The 12,751-nt window shown below is 38.3% G+C and overlaps 1 long non-coding RNA gene across 1 annotated transcript; it reads left to right on the top strand.

Annotated features, from left to right (window-relative positions):
• Positions 1 to 613: 613 nt before the first annotated feature.
• LOC105443157 lies at positions 614 to 1,946 on the top strand. Its single transcript, XR_972650.2, has 2 exons — positions 614 to 1,478; positions 1,755 to 1,946. It is a non-coding gene; the product is annotated as an uncharacterized LOC105443157 (long non-coding RNA).
• The last annotated feature ends 10,805 nt before the right edge of the window (positions 1,947 to 12,751 follow it).

Raw genomic sequence — 12,751 nt, 5'->3', positions numbered from 1 at the left:
AATTTTCATTTCCACATTTTGAGGAAAAATACACGTAATATACACTGCATTTAGATACTCGGGTTAAATCTATGGGCTTGATGCAGACTGTAATTGGTTTAATTTCCTGGGGGCCATAGCCCTGAAAGTTCTAATACTATCAAGTCGCATCTATCCCATAGGTTTAAATACATACAGTCCAAGCAGTGCCTCAAAATTGTGCAGTGTATTGATTCATACATAGTATCGTAGTTTACTGCTTTTTCCATTGTGGGGAAGGCAAGAGTATAAAAATGGCACCGACTCAAGTTCTCTATTACCGGTATGGCTAAACTTTTTTTTTTAAAGGTAAAGACCAGTTATGGTCATGCGATTGCATTGTGAAAGAAACGTTGTGGAATCGATCAGAAAAGGTTGATCATCTAGCATCTAGCATCTGCAAGGTTCTGGAATCATCAAAATAATAAGAAATTTGGCCCATTCTTCGTAATGTTACAAGCACTATACACAGAAAGATGTAGATGGGACTACCATATATCTCTCACAGACCATGAGAGAAACAAATTTACCAAATATATGAATTAGTAGGCGGTTTCCCGGCAAATTTTTTATCATCATGACCAAAACATATTCTTTCACATGATTGGTAATGAGAGCTTCCATTTCATTTTTTTAAATTGGGGCGTTTCCAATACTGGTCTTTACCTTTAACCCTTTATTGATGTGCATGTGCCTTAATATTTTACATGGCTGCATTATACATAAGGTACGTGGATGCATTATAATTATGTACAGTACATGAATGAATATTTACATGTACAATGTATTTTTGTAGGATGTATGCAGAGCGTTTGCATGTACAGTTAACGACAAAACTATTCAAACACCTTTTAAATGTTTTTGTGTTTTTCATAACTCACGAATTAAAAGGTGGACTGGTCGAATAAGGGCCTTTGTTGAATACTTTTAGATGTAAGCCTTAATATGTCACATTCTCACGAAATGTAAATCAGGACAAATCAATGTTTCACATACGGTAGGCCTTGGTAAGGGTATGAGAATTTAGTTGTTAATTGTGTATTAGAGATAGACGTACTGTACACTGATTGTTGCGAAGGACCTTTTAACGAGTTTGTAGAACACTTGAACCGGAAGTTTAAAGCACTTATCCACACTCGGGCGATATTTATTTTATTTGCTGGCATGAGAGATATGCATCACCCGTTTGCTATGGACTTGTACTGTATGGACCTGTTCACACTGAGAAAAAATGGTTAGGATCAATAATTATTTTTATATGGTCTTTTTTTTGTGGCTATTATCTTTTACCATGGCCTATACAATGTACCACTTTTAAAAAAAATTACCTGGCTGGAGGGAGATTTATCGTCAGTTTGCAATGGACTGGATCTGTTCACACCAAGGTGTCAGCCCATCATCACCCTGTTCACACTGAGAAAAAAATAGTTAGGATGTTACTGTCATGAGTGAAATTCTTGGTACCTCTTACCGCACCCCTGATATAATAATGAAATGATGATAATAATAATATTAATATCAATAATAATTTTAATCTGGTCCTTTTATTTGGCCATTATCTTTTACCATTACCTATACAATGTACCACTTTAAAAAAAAATTACCTGGCTGGAGGGAGATTTATCATCAGTTTGCAATGGACTGGATCTGTTCACACCAAGGTGTCAGCCCATCATCACCCTGTTCACACTGAGAAAAAAATGGTTAGGATGATACTGTCATGAGTGAAATTCTAGGTACCTCTTACCGTATACCCCTGATACAATAATGTAATCATTTTGTCTTTTTATATGGCCATTATCTTTTACCATGGCTTACGATGTATCATGTTTTATCTTCAACATAATTATGCATACAAGGCAAACATTTCAGTTACATATTAAAATGAGACTTTCCATAACATTGTTAATGTGATGTGTGACACCAAATCCATTCTCTGTTCTATTTTCTCCCCTTTCTTGTTCTCTGTGTGTGTGTGCGTGAGTTCCCTTCATTTAATGCTAAAGACCAGTTATGGTCATGCGATTGCATTGTGAAAGAAACGTTGTGAAATCGATCAGAAAAGGTTGATCATAGATGTACTGCAAGGTTCTGGAATCATCAACATGATAAGAAATTTGGCCCATTCTTCATAAAGTTACAAGCACTATACACAGAAAGATGTATATGGGACTACCCTATATCTCTCACAGACCATGAGAGAAACAAATTTACTAAATATATGAATTAGTAGGCGGTTTCCCGGCAAATTTTTTATCATGTATTAGTCAAAACATATTCTTTCACATGATTGGTAGTGAGAGCTTCCATTTCATTTTTTGAAATTGGGGCGTTTCCAATACTGGTCTTTACCTTTAAATAAGCGTTCTGCTTGTCTCCCTTCAACAAATGATTATGTTTGATATTTTCATTATTCATTCATACTATTCTGTCTGAAGAAACTTCTTGTCATTTTCTGTATTATGTTTACTTTCCTTAATAAGCTACATGTAGCTTTGGTTGTTCTTTGATTTCTTACTACAGTTAACCAAACACTGTTAAAGTAAAAGCTTCTTACTCTTTGAAAAATTGATGTACTTACAAATAATAAAGTACTTATAAATACAAGAATTGCACTTTAAAAAATATATATATATTATTGACAATTTTAACCATTGGTCAGCAAAATGAATAAATAAGAATTTGAAATTGAATAAGAAAAATCGCCAAGAACTTGGCATTGTTCTTTGAATACTTTTTCACAAGATGTGACGATATTTGTGAAGATGCCAGCAAACATTACTTCTTTGATTGTGTCATTTTATTAATTTTTGGATATGTAGATATTTTTATCATGTGCATCTGACGTACGTGCATGAATTTGTGAGAGCTAGCAGGTTTTATTGATGTAAAGTAACATTAAAGGTAATACAAAGTTTTGGTATGGGGTCATGAATTTGGTTCAAATGAACATATTGGAAGCATATACGATCCTACAATATTCAGTGATCGTTGTCGCGGTCAAAATCGACTCTAAAGTTATGAAATTGTAAGTAATAAACATTTTATGTTGAATAGCTCCCTCTCAAGGTCAACTAGGCGTGCGCCTGTAATCCAGCTAAAAAGTGGAAGTTACAAACTGATTCAGCCGAGGACGCAGGTTCGAAACTGAGTCACGTCTTTCGGATGGTGACGTTAAAAGGTCGGTCCCAGACGTAAATAATCATATCTGATTGATACACGTCTGTAAAAACCCAATACACACACACATATAAAACAATGTTTATTGACTAAAATCGAACGATTAGCTATTCTCGTTCGGAAATTATATACCACAACTACATACTCTGAGATTTTCATGGTCGCAGCTACCATTATACGGCCGTAGAAGCTATTTGAAATTTATCACAATTTACCGGGAGCACCGGTAAATCTTTATATTCAATTTTTCTCGAAAGCAGAAGTGTTTTAGGGGCTAAAATTTCTGGTGTTTTTAATACATACACAGGGGCATCCAAATATATCAAAATTGTAAAAAATCACTATCCACCCATTTTTCAGGATTTCCCAAAACTTTGTAATACCTTTAATGTAATTACGTTTATACGTGTAAATGTTGACTTTATTCGGGGAAAATGCAAAATCGATTGTTCAAGCATTTTAATCATTATTGCAATTAATTTGAATTGATTGAATAAACCAATGCTTTGAGTATTTGATTTTTTTTTTAAATGTATGTGTGCCCTTTATTTTCTCTACAGCTTTGTAATATTGTCTTAGAAGATGGGGAAGTAGAAAGGGAAAGAAGGAGAGAGTGGGACGAAGGAAGATAACAAAAAAGATAGAGAGAGGGAGGAGAGAAGAGAAGAGAGAGAGATAGAGAAAGGGAGGAGAGAATAAAGAGATAGAGAGAGAGAAAGGGAGGAAAGGAAGAGAGAGAGGGAGGAGAAAGAGAGAGATAGAGAGAGACTGAGGGAGGAGAGATGGAGAGGGGAGGAGAGATATGGAGAGGGAGGAGAGAGAGAAAGGGAAGAGAGAAAGATAGGAGAGGGAGAGAGAGAGAAGGAGGAGAGAAAGAGAGGAGAGAGAGTGAGAGGAATGGAGGAGAGATCGAGAGAGAGAGAGAGAGAGAGACTGAGGGAGGAGAGATGGAGAGGGGAGGAGAGATATAGAGAGGGAGGAGAGAGAGAAAGGGAAGAGAGAAAGATAGGAGAGGGAGAGATATAGAGGGAGGAAAGAAAGAGAGGAGAGAAAGTGAGAGGAATGGAGGAGAGAGAAAGGGAGGAGAGAAAAGAGATAGAAAGAAAGGGAGGAGAGGAAGGTCATTGATCAATGAAGTCCTGAAACGAACATTATCAATCATACATTATTAGAAACACGTTATAATGACAAGAGGTAAGCACAAAATATAACTTTATGAGCTTACATACAAACGCTTCACATGCATTTTCGAAATGTGTCTTTACACGATTGATTATTGTTTGCGAAAGTCTGAAGCACAAGCAGGTCCGTGCATGCATCATCATTAGGGACTTTTAGATTTGCCGAACAACAACGTGGATTGCTACGATCGACGTCCTTTTAATTTACTGCCTTGAATGCACGTATCAGTCCACGCAAATCTGAAAGTCGCTATTAATGACTACCACGTAACCTTGCATAAAAGTTTGTTTATTTTTTTTTACTAAGAAAGCACGTGTATGTAAGTTAGCAACTAGGGGACCGACGGCTTTAAATCCTCCCCGAAGGACTTGAGGATTAATGCTATACCAAAGGGCACTAGTGCATCAACTTGGTTTCGAACCCGGACCCTCCCGTTACCAGATCCCCAGATCCACTGCTCTACCAATGAGCCATCGTGCCTCCACAAGATGACTGATGTAATATACGATACTGAAGATAATTATATCCAATTCTGAAAACCATAATGATAAATTGAATGATTACCTCATCTGTTAGATTTAGGCCTTTTATCTGCTCTTAATATAAAACACTGTCTTTGTATCACGTGTATTTAAACACAAATGTATGCATGCAAGGCAAGCATTTCCAAAATCGGTAGATTTGTATTTAAAATGAAAATTTTAATGTGATAATGATTATGTGGCTCCAAGTTCATTTTCTTTCGTTCTGTTCTCTGTTTCATCTCCCCTTCCTTTCTCCTAAGTGTATGTGTGTTTCCTTCTTCTTCACTATTCTTTCGTTGTGATTTAAAGGTACTATGTCCCATTTGCAGGCCAATTTTTTTTTTTAAAGTTAAATTCAAACTGCATTTGAAAGATAATACTAATTTAGAACTTCCTTAAAAAAGGTGGGGCTTGAAAATGTCTACAAGTGGGAAAATAACGACTATAAGTTGTCAAATAGACTTTAGGGCTATAGAGCCCAAAAGTAATAGTCTTGATTTTCAGACAATTGTACCGAATGGTCATACGTTTTATGCTGCGCAAAGATTCAATCAGTTTAATCTTGGCCATCACAAGAAGTGGGATATTGATGTAGACAAATGCTCATGTACCCTTTACAACTCTTTTCATGTATGTTATAACCAAAGAAGAAAAAGCCAGTCAGTCACTCAATAGTGTCTAACAGTGAAGTCTAGCAAGTAAACGGGTTTCCTTGCATAATTTGAATATGAGGACACTGCTAACGTTTAAATTTCACAGATAGGACATACATGACATATTCATAATTCCTGCAAAGTTCTACAGAATTTGAGGTTGGCTGCAAAGGGACATAGTACCTTTAAATACACACTATTTTGTAAACAAATTTCATTCGTATTATTCTGTCGTATTAGAGCTTTCTTGTCACGGTGGGGAGGGAAACAATTGATACCACGATAGAAGGTAGAATTGCAAAGTAAGAAATTGCTGGGAGAAAGAAGAAAAAATGGCGAAGATAAATAAGAAAGAAAGAGAGAACAATATTAAGGGTGGGATAAAACAAAACGAAGGAAATCTCCTTATAGGCCAAGTAAAATTAATTCCTTGTTTCTCGTCCGGACTTCTCGAAACTTCTCGAGGAGGAAGGGAGGTCACATTGTTATAATTCCATTTGATTTGATATTGATATTTTCCTGTACATAGAAATGCCCTTTGATATTTTTTTTTCTGTACATAGAAACTCTATTATTTCAATGTCAATGCAAACATTGTACTACGGAGGCTCAAAACTATATAGGGGAGGTTGAATTATGCTATAACTAGTTTTTTAACCCAATTGTCTAGACATGCAGGATGACCAAATTTTGAATCTGAAATACGGGACAGACAGGACTCGACTTCAAAGGAGAGGGCAACACATTCAAGCTAGTAGTAATAGACCATTTTCGTAATGTAACCAAATTTCTAATTACCTCGAAACGTATTAATGAATAACTGTATTGCAATGCCTGCAGTCAGAATTTTTAATAGCAATATCATTATGTTTTTAGGTAAGGAAAGCCTGTTTGTCCTTATATACCGAGCAACAATTAAGTGATGTATTTGAATTATGACTATTGGGGTCAGGCGCGTACGCAGGATTTTTTTAAAGGGGGGGGGGGGTTTAACATTTATAAATCGGGCCGAAAATTTCGCAACGACTCAGCCAGCCGCTGAATAAGCGGGGGGGGGGGGGGGGGGGTGGGGCGGTAAGAGGACACTTTCCTTTTTTTTTTTTGGTCTCGAAATTTGAAAATTTGACATTTGGCTCCGTTGGGGGGAGGGGGGTAAGGTCACCTTTTTAGGTCAGCCATTGAATTTTTTTTTTTTTAATAATTAAAAAAAAAAAAAAATCCAAAGGGGGGGGGGGTTAACCCCCCCCCCCCCCCTGTGTACGCGCCTGATTGGGGTACATTAATCGTAAACAGGTGAATGAAATAATTCGTATCGAGCCGCAAAGGCATATATGCAAACAGTAATTGGTTACAGACAGTACGAGAATGGTATTGTGATGCTGGCGAACTGAAACCTTTACAGCTTTGGTGGGGCAACCGCCGTGGAGGCCGCACCTCACAGGGAACAAACACATTTTTCATGTTCAGCTTTCATGCACGATAATTATTAATTCCTGAAGCTTCCAAAGCATTCATTCAATCAGTCTCATCCATGGCTCATCAACAGACCGGAGAAGGAATCGTTTGTTTCCGCTGTTAGCACGATATATTGCCGAACTGTGATACGGGCGTGGGAGAATTTGGATTTGTAGCATTGAATGGGCCCGCCCGCCCCCCCCCCCCACCCCCAATCCGTGAACGGAGGGATAACATGCGTGTTCCCAAACTCTCCATCTCGTGATAAAAGAAAAAGGTCTACCCGTATTACTTTACACACCGGACTTTTGCTGAAAGGGGGGGGGGGGGGGGGGGGGGGTCGCTGGGAACACGCATAATGCGTACCCTAAATAACACTGAGTGGGGATGGAGGGGGGGGGGGGAGGGAATTTAATCAACCTTATTTCGCGAGGGAAAAATTGCTCACATGAATTTTAGAAAATGAAATCAAGATACACAGTATACTTTCAAACACTCAGGCAAACAACATAATTTTTCGAGCATAGGCTAGACTTGTGGCCTGATACATCAGCCTTTTTAGTCTTGTGAGAGATAGGGGCGGTGAAATTGATTTTGCCCCGTCTCCTTCATGAGAGAGAAGCGTCTTCCGCCCCCCCCCCCCCATATTTCAGGCGCCAATTATAATTATGATAGACAAGGTTTGTACCGTGATTTGAAACAATGCATATAGTAAAATTACGACAGAGCCTAGCGGCCGAGTGAAACAAATAGATTTAGAATGTTAGAGTCTATATAGAGCACTAAGAAGCTTATCTAACGATGCAAAATGATTACAGTCATATACTATTGTTGTTTTACGACGGGATTTCCCTCCTCCCCCTTTTTAGGAAAGCCCCTTCCCATAATGTTTTTTTGGGGGCCAGGGGTCAGACTAAACTAATATTCTAGAATAGACAATGGTATGTAATTTCCCTCAGCTTAGCACACGTTCATAATAAAATTGCATGCTTACATACATAATGTGCAGTATATCATCATTGCCTTTGTCTTCCTGGTGATGCTACAGCATGTCTGACATAGCAACGTGTATGTTGCTATTGTATTACGTATTGTAACAGGTGGTCGACTTCAGCAAAGATACATACCACTTTCTCAAGTTAGCTCATTAATGACTGACATATGATGTCACAAGGGGAATGAGATCTGGAGTTTCTTGGGGTGGAGCTTAGAAAGTTTGAAAAACAAATATTTAAAAAAATATAAAAAAAATATCTATGAAACAAATTCAGAAGTTTACATATCAAAATATGAGATGTATGCAGGACTGCACACCAACAGGAATACACTTGTATTTCGATTCCATGGGCCTTTTAAGAGTCGAGAAAGGTATAATGAATCGTCTTCTTTCTCTAATAATTAGATGAAACGTCAAAGCTTCTGCGCTTCGCGCGGGAGGGGAGAAACAGGAAGAAGAGTCGAGAACGGTACATCAGATCATCTTTTTTCTCTAATAATTTAATAAAGTGTCAAAGCTTCCGCGCTTCGCGCGGGAGGGGCGAAAGAAAAATTAAGAGTCGAGAACGGTACAACGGATCGTCTTCTTTCTCGAATAATGTAATGAAGTGTCAAAGGTTCCGCGCTCCGCGCGGGAGGGGAAAATTGAAAATTAACTTAGTTCCTGGCCCCGGGTTTATAGGGTTAAATTTGTAGACATTGGGACATTGGCATTAATATACTTGTTGGTAATATTATTGGTGGCTAGTATTCTCGTTAATCGGTGGCCTCTACACCCCCCCCCCCCCCCCCACAACTGAAAAAGGTCTAGCGACGCCCCTGATAACAACACAGTTTATACACTCGAGATAATTTGTGCAAGTACTACTGGTGAAGTACCGGACCACCGTCTTTGTGCATTGTGCAGCAACGAAGCACAACATCTCACGACGTGACAGATCACTTTTCTCTAACTTCTAACCAATCAGAAGGCCTCGTTTTTTCCAGGAAGTGCCGGTGGACATTAATGCGCCAAATGTGGTTCTCAAATTGCAAAAGATCCCTACTCTTGGAGGGGGTAGGAGAAAGCAATTTTACGTCATATTACTCCAGGAAGTGCCTGAAAATGCGTCTAATGTGGTTGTAAAATTGCAAATGCTTCCTACTCTGGGAGGGGTCAGGACCCCCTCCCAAACCCGCCCCGCTTAGTCGCTCCGCTCCCTCGCCGCTAAAGCCTTGCTCTGTCGCTTCATCGTTTTACAAAATTCACCCCATGCCATTTTGTGCCCCCCCCCGTAAGAAATTCCTGGATCCGCCACTGATGCCCATACCCCTTGAGCTTCGGAAGCTCCGCCCCTTGACCCCCCGCGAAAGACTTCATGCATAGCTGATTGTCAACGAAACGTCTTTTGTTAATTCCGTTTGTTGCTACGGCAGGCAGCCAGTGAAAACGATTTCGTTTGATAAGATTATGGAAATGCAATGGAAACGGAAACTTTTTTTTATTCCTAGCTCATTTTTCCTGATTGAGGTCTCATAATTATGAGAGGGCAGAAACTCAACTTATGTGATTTTCTTTTTGAAATTCAGATACCGTCCGCCAAATGACTTTTTGGTTTCCTCTCTTCAAATTCATTTTAATCACTCATGCGTGAAATATGCATTATAAGAGTTGCATAAAAAAGAAAGAGGATGTTTTAAGCTTTACAAATATGTGTCATTTATCACTTATAATTGTGATTAAATTATGATAAAACATCGATTATTCTCGGTTTCGTTTTTTCTGGGACGTACTGTATATAAAAGAGGGAAGTTATTCATTATTGATGATTAGGTGGCGCTGTTTCTTTTTCTCTGGCTTGAATATTGATTCAGTGAGTTTCACAGTTTCCGTTCAATCGATGCTGTGGGTACCAATTTAGGCGTCGACCGTTACCAGGGTGCGAGTATTAAATGAAGGTTAATATTGTGCAGTGATAAACTATACTTTTCCTTTCCTTTCTCTCCGGGAGAGAGAGTAGGCGAACGTAAGATAATATAAATACATCACATTGGCGTTTATAATAGGACTTTAAACAACTAACAAAAAACACCAACAAAATACAATTTGCTCTTTACGATTACTCTTGGCAAAGTTTCTTATAACTCGCCAATGAGTGGTCTATGGCTTTTATAAATGTAAACTCCTAATTTTTCAGCCTTGTTTTAGTTTCATGACAAATATAACAAAGGCCATTTTCATGTTTATTAATAGTGAATTTGTAAAAGTTTAATTTGCATTTTCCCATCATTGATCTTTTCTACAAAATCCAGACAGGTTCATAAGTCTCGATATAATTATGGATGGATCTGAAATATGAATCTTCATTATTTATTGTTTCCCACTAATTTTGCCATAATTGCTGATAAAAATGACGCATGTGATAATGTGATTAGTTAATTCAAATCTATTCCGTGGTACAGTTACATCTATGTTCTATACATAGGGCAATTATGGCATAGCCCATAACATACTTCAGTCACACCGCTAAACCCAGACTTACCGACTCCACACCGACTCCACAACGACTCCATACCGACTCCACGCCGACTCCACGCCGACTCCACGCCGACTCCACGCCGACTCCACGCCGACCGATGTTTGGCTATTTTTTGTTCGGTCTGTAGTCTGGCTGGGGTCGGTTTCGTTAGTGTGACTGAGATATCGCAGCAGGGCAGTGACAGCGATTTTCAAATGCTATTGACTATGATACAGCGTTTTGTATGGAAAGGAATATTATTATATAAGAAGGAAAAAGGGCACTTATAAGAAGAGAAAAGAGTCATTTATTAGAGTTGATAAGGGGCACTCATTACAAATGAAAAGAGCACTTATCAGAGATGAAGGGGGCACTTATGTGTAGTATAGCTTTTCGTACCTGGAAGAGGGTTTGGATGATTACGCCCATTTTTTCCTGCTTTCTTTCGATGTCGCTTGATTTGAGTATTAAGCTAAATTCTATCTGCCCAACAGAAAGATCTAATTAAGGGCGGATCCATCGTACGTTGTCAGTAAAAGAGATGGGGCGACATTAGTCAGCTAGTCCTGGAAAACTTTCTTTTTATTAGGAACACGATCTCACCCCCCCCCCCACTATAAGAGTTTTTTTTTTTTAATGCCTAATTCGCTAATTTGTGAGAAAATTCTTTAATTTTGTTTTCTTTAACCAGGGGTGGGGGGGGGGGGGGGGGGGGGGGAGGGGGACTTGGATCTGCGCCTGATTTCATGGACCTTGTTTGCTGAGTTTGCTCTGTATGAAATGTTGTTTCCTCACAAAAAATATCCAAAGTGATTATCAAATAATTTTAATTCGGGGCGATAAAATTCAAACGTGTTTTTTTTCTCTTAATTTGATACCAGTGATTTAAAAATGTTGCTGAAATTACGTGATTTTCTTCTTTTTTTTTTTTTTTAGTTCTGCATGCCTCCCGATTCTTTTTTGCTCATTACGCCACTATAAACATAACTGAAATACTCTCGCGGCACCTCGGTTAAAAAACGCTGTACTCTAGATGGTCAAAATTTGAGGGGCAGATGACTGTAACTTGAGGACTGGAGGGGATTATACCCCTTGCTCCTTGAGTGGGAAAGTTTGGTGACACAGAAACATGTGTGTATCTGTGTCCCCAAAATACGGGAAAAGAGAGATAATAGAGTATGCTCTCTCTGTCTCTTTTAATTTCCCGTTATGTCTTCTACATTTCCCTTTCTTCTCTCCTGCACGCTAACATCAAGGACGCAGTTCGGATCAGTCCATCAGAGAGGACTTAATTACAGCCGTCGGTCCCATACTGTCTTCATAAACATGCTTTCTTTTAGTTAGCAGTCAAACAAACCATCAAAAACCGGCGCCCCCCGGCCCCCCATGTTCCATCCCGGATTCGAATACCGGTATACGCCACTGTGTATACCGTGGCAGGCATGGTTAACAGCTAAATTTGGAAATAATTGGAAGAAATCACCCAATTGTGCTTTATGTGACCAAAAAGAGGAAACAATGGTTCACTTATTTTGTGATTGTGACAAAGTTGCATGTCCCAATTCAATGGCAAAATCTCCTCACAGTGATTGGCCAGAAATGCCGATGATTCCAAATTCTAATTTTGAAAAAGTATTTGGAGTTTGTGGAAAGAAATGGCGCGTTTTGATGTTTAGTTTTATTTCCTTTCTTTGTTAATACCCCTCCCCCTCTTTGTATTTGTTTATTTTTGCAACCTCTCGACTTAATTGTATTCATGCAAAGAAAGTGTTATTATTATGGGGTGGTGCCTTCATGTATTACTGTTTATTTTGTCCGCCTTTTTTTATTTTTATATTTAAAAAAAAAAATTCTTCTTCACTTTAAATATCTGATTCTCACCAAAAAAAAGTTTGGAAATAATTTGTCATTTAATTGGAAGAAATATACATAATCTTTAATTTATTCTAATAAAAATCTAATTAACTTGTAGAAATCGATGAAATATTTCACGAAATTTAGGGCCTATAATTAGTTGCAAAAACTTTTACCTGTTTTCATATCAGCTCATTTGAAAGAAATCATTTGCAACATTAGTTTATTCATTGTAGAATTACATTTATATAAAATCAAAGTTTCAATTATATGGGTTACATTAATAGCTCACTTGAATTCATCGGCGCGCATCGATATGCATCGCACACTCGATCGACTTGAACTTAACATAATGACGTCAACCTCTATCTATAGCCAACTAGCCGGCCAG

This window comes from Strongylocentrotus purpuratus, unplaced genomic scaffold, assembly GCF_000002235.5.
Source record: "Strongylocentrotus purpuratus isolate Spur 01 unplaced genomic scaffold, Spur_5.0 spur5_contig_866, whole genome shotgun sequence".
Classification (NCBI taxonomy): domain Eukaryota; kingdom Metazoa; phylum Echinodermata; class Echinoidea; order Camarodonta; family Strongylocentrotidae; genus Strongylocentrotus; species Strongylocentrotus purpuratus.
The sequence above is the reverse complement of the archived record's forward strand: the minus strand, read 5'-3'. Positions and strand labels throughout refer to the sequence as shown.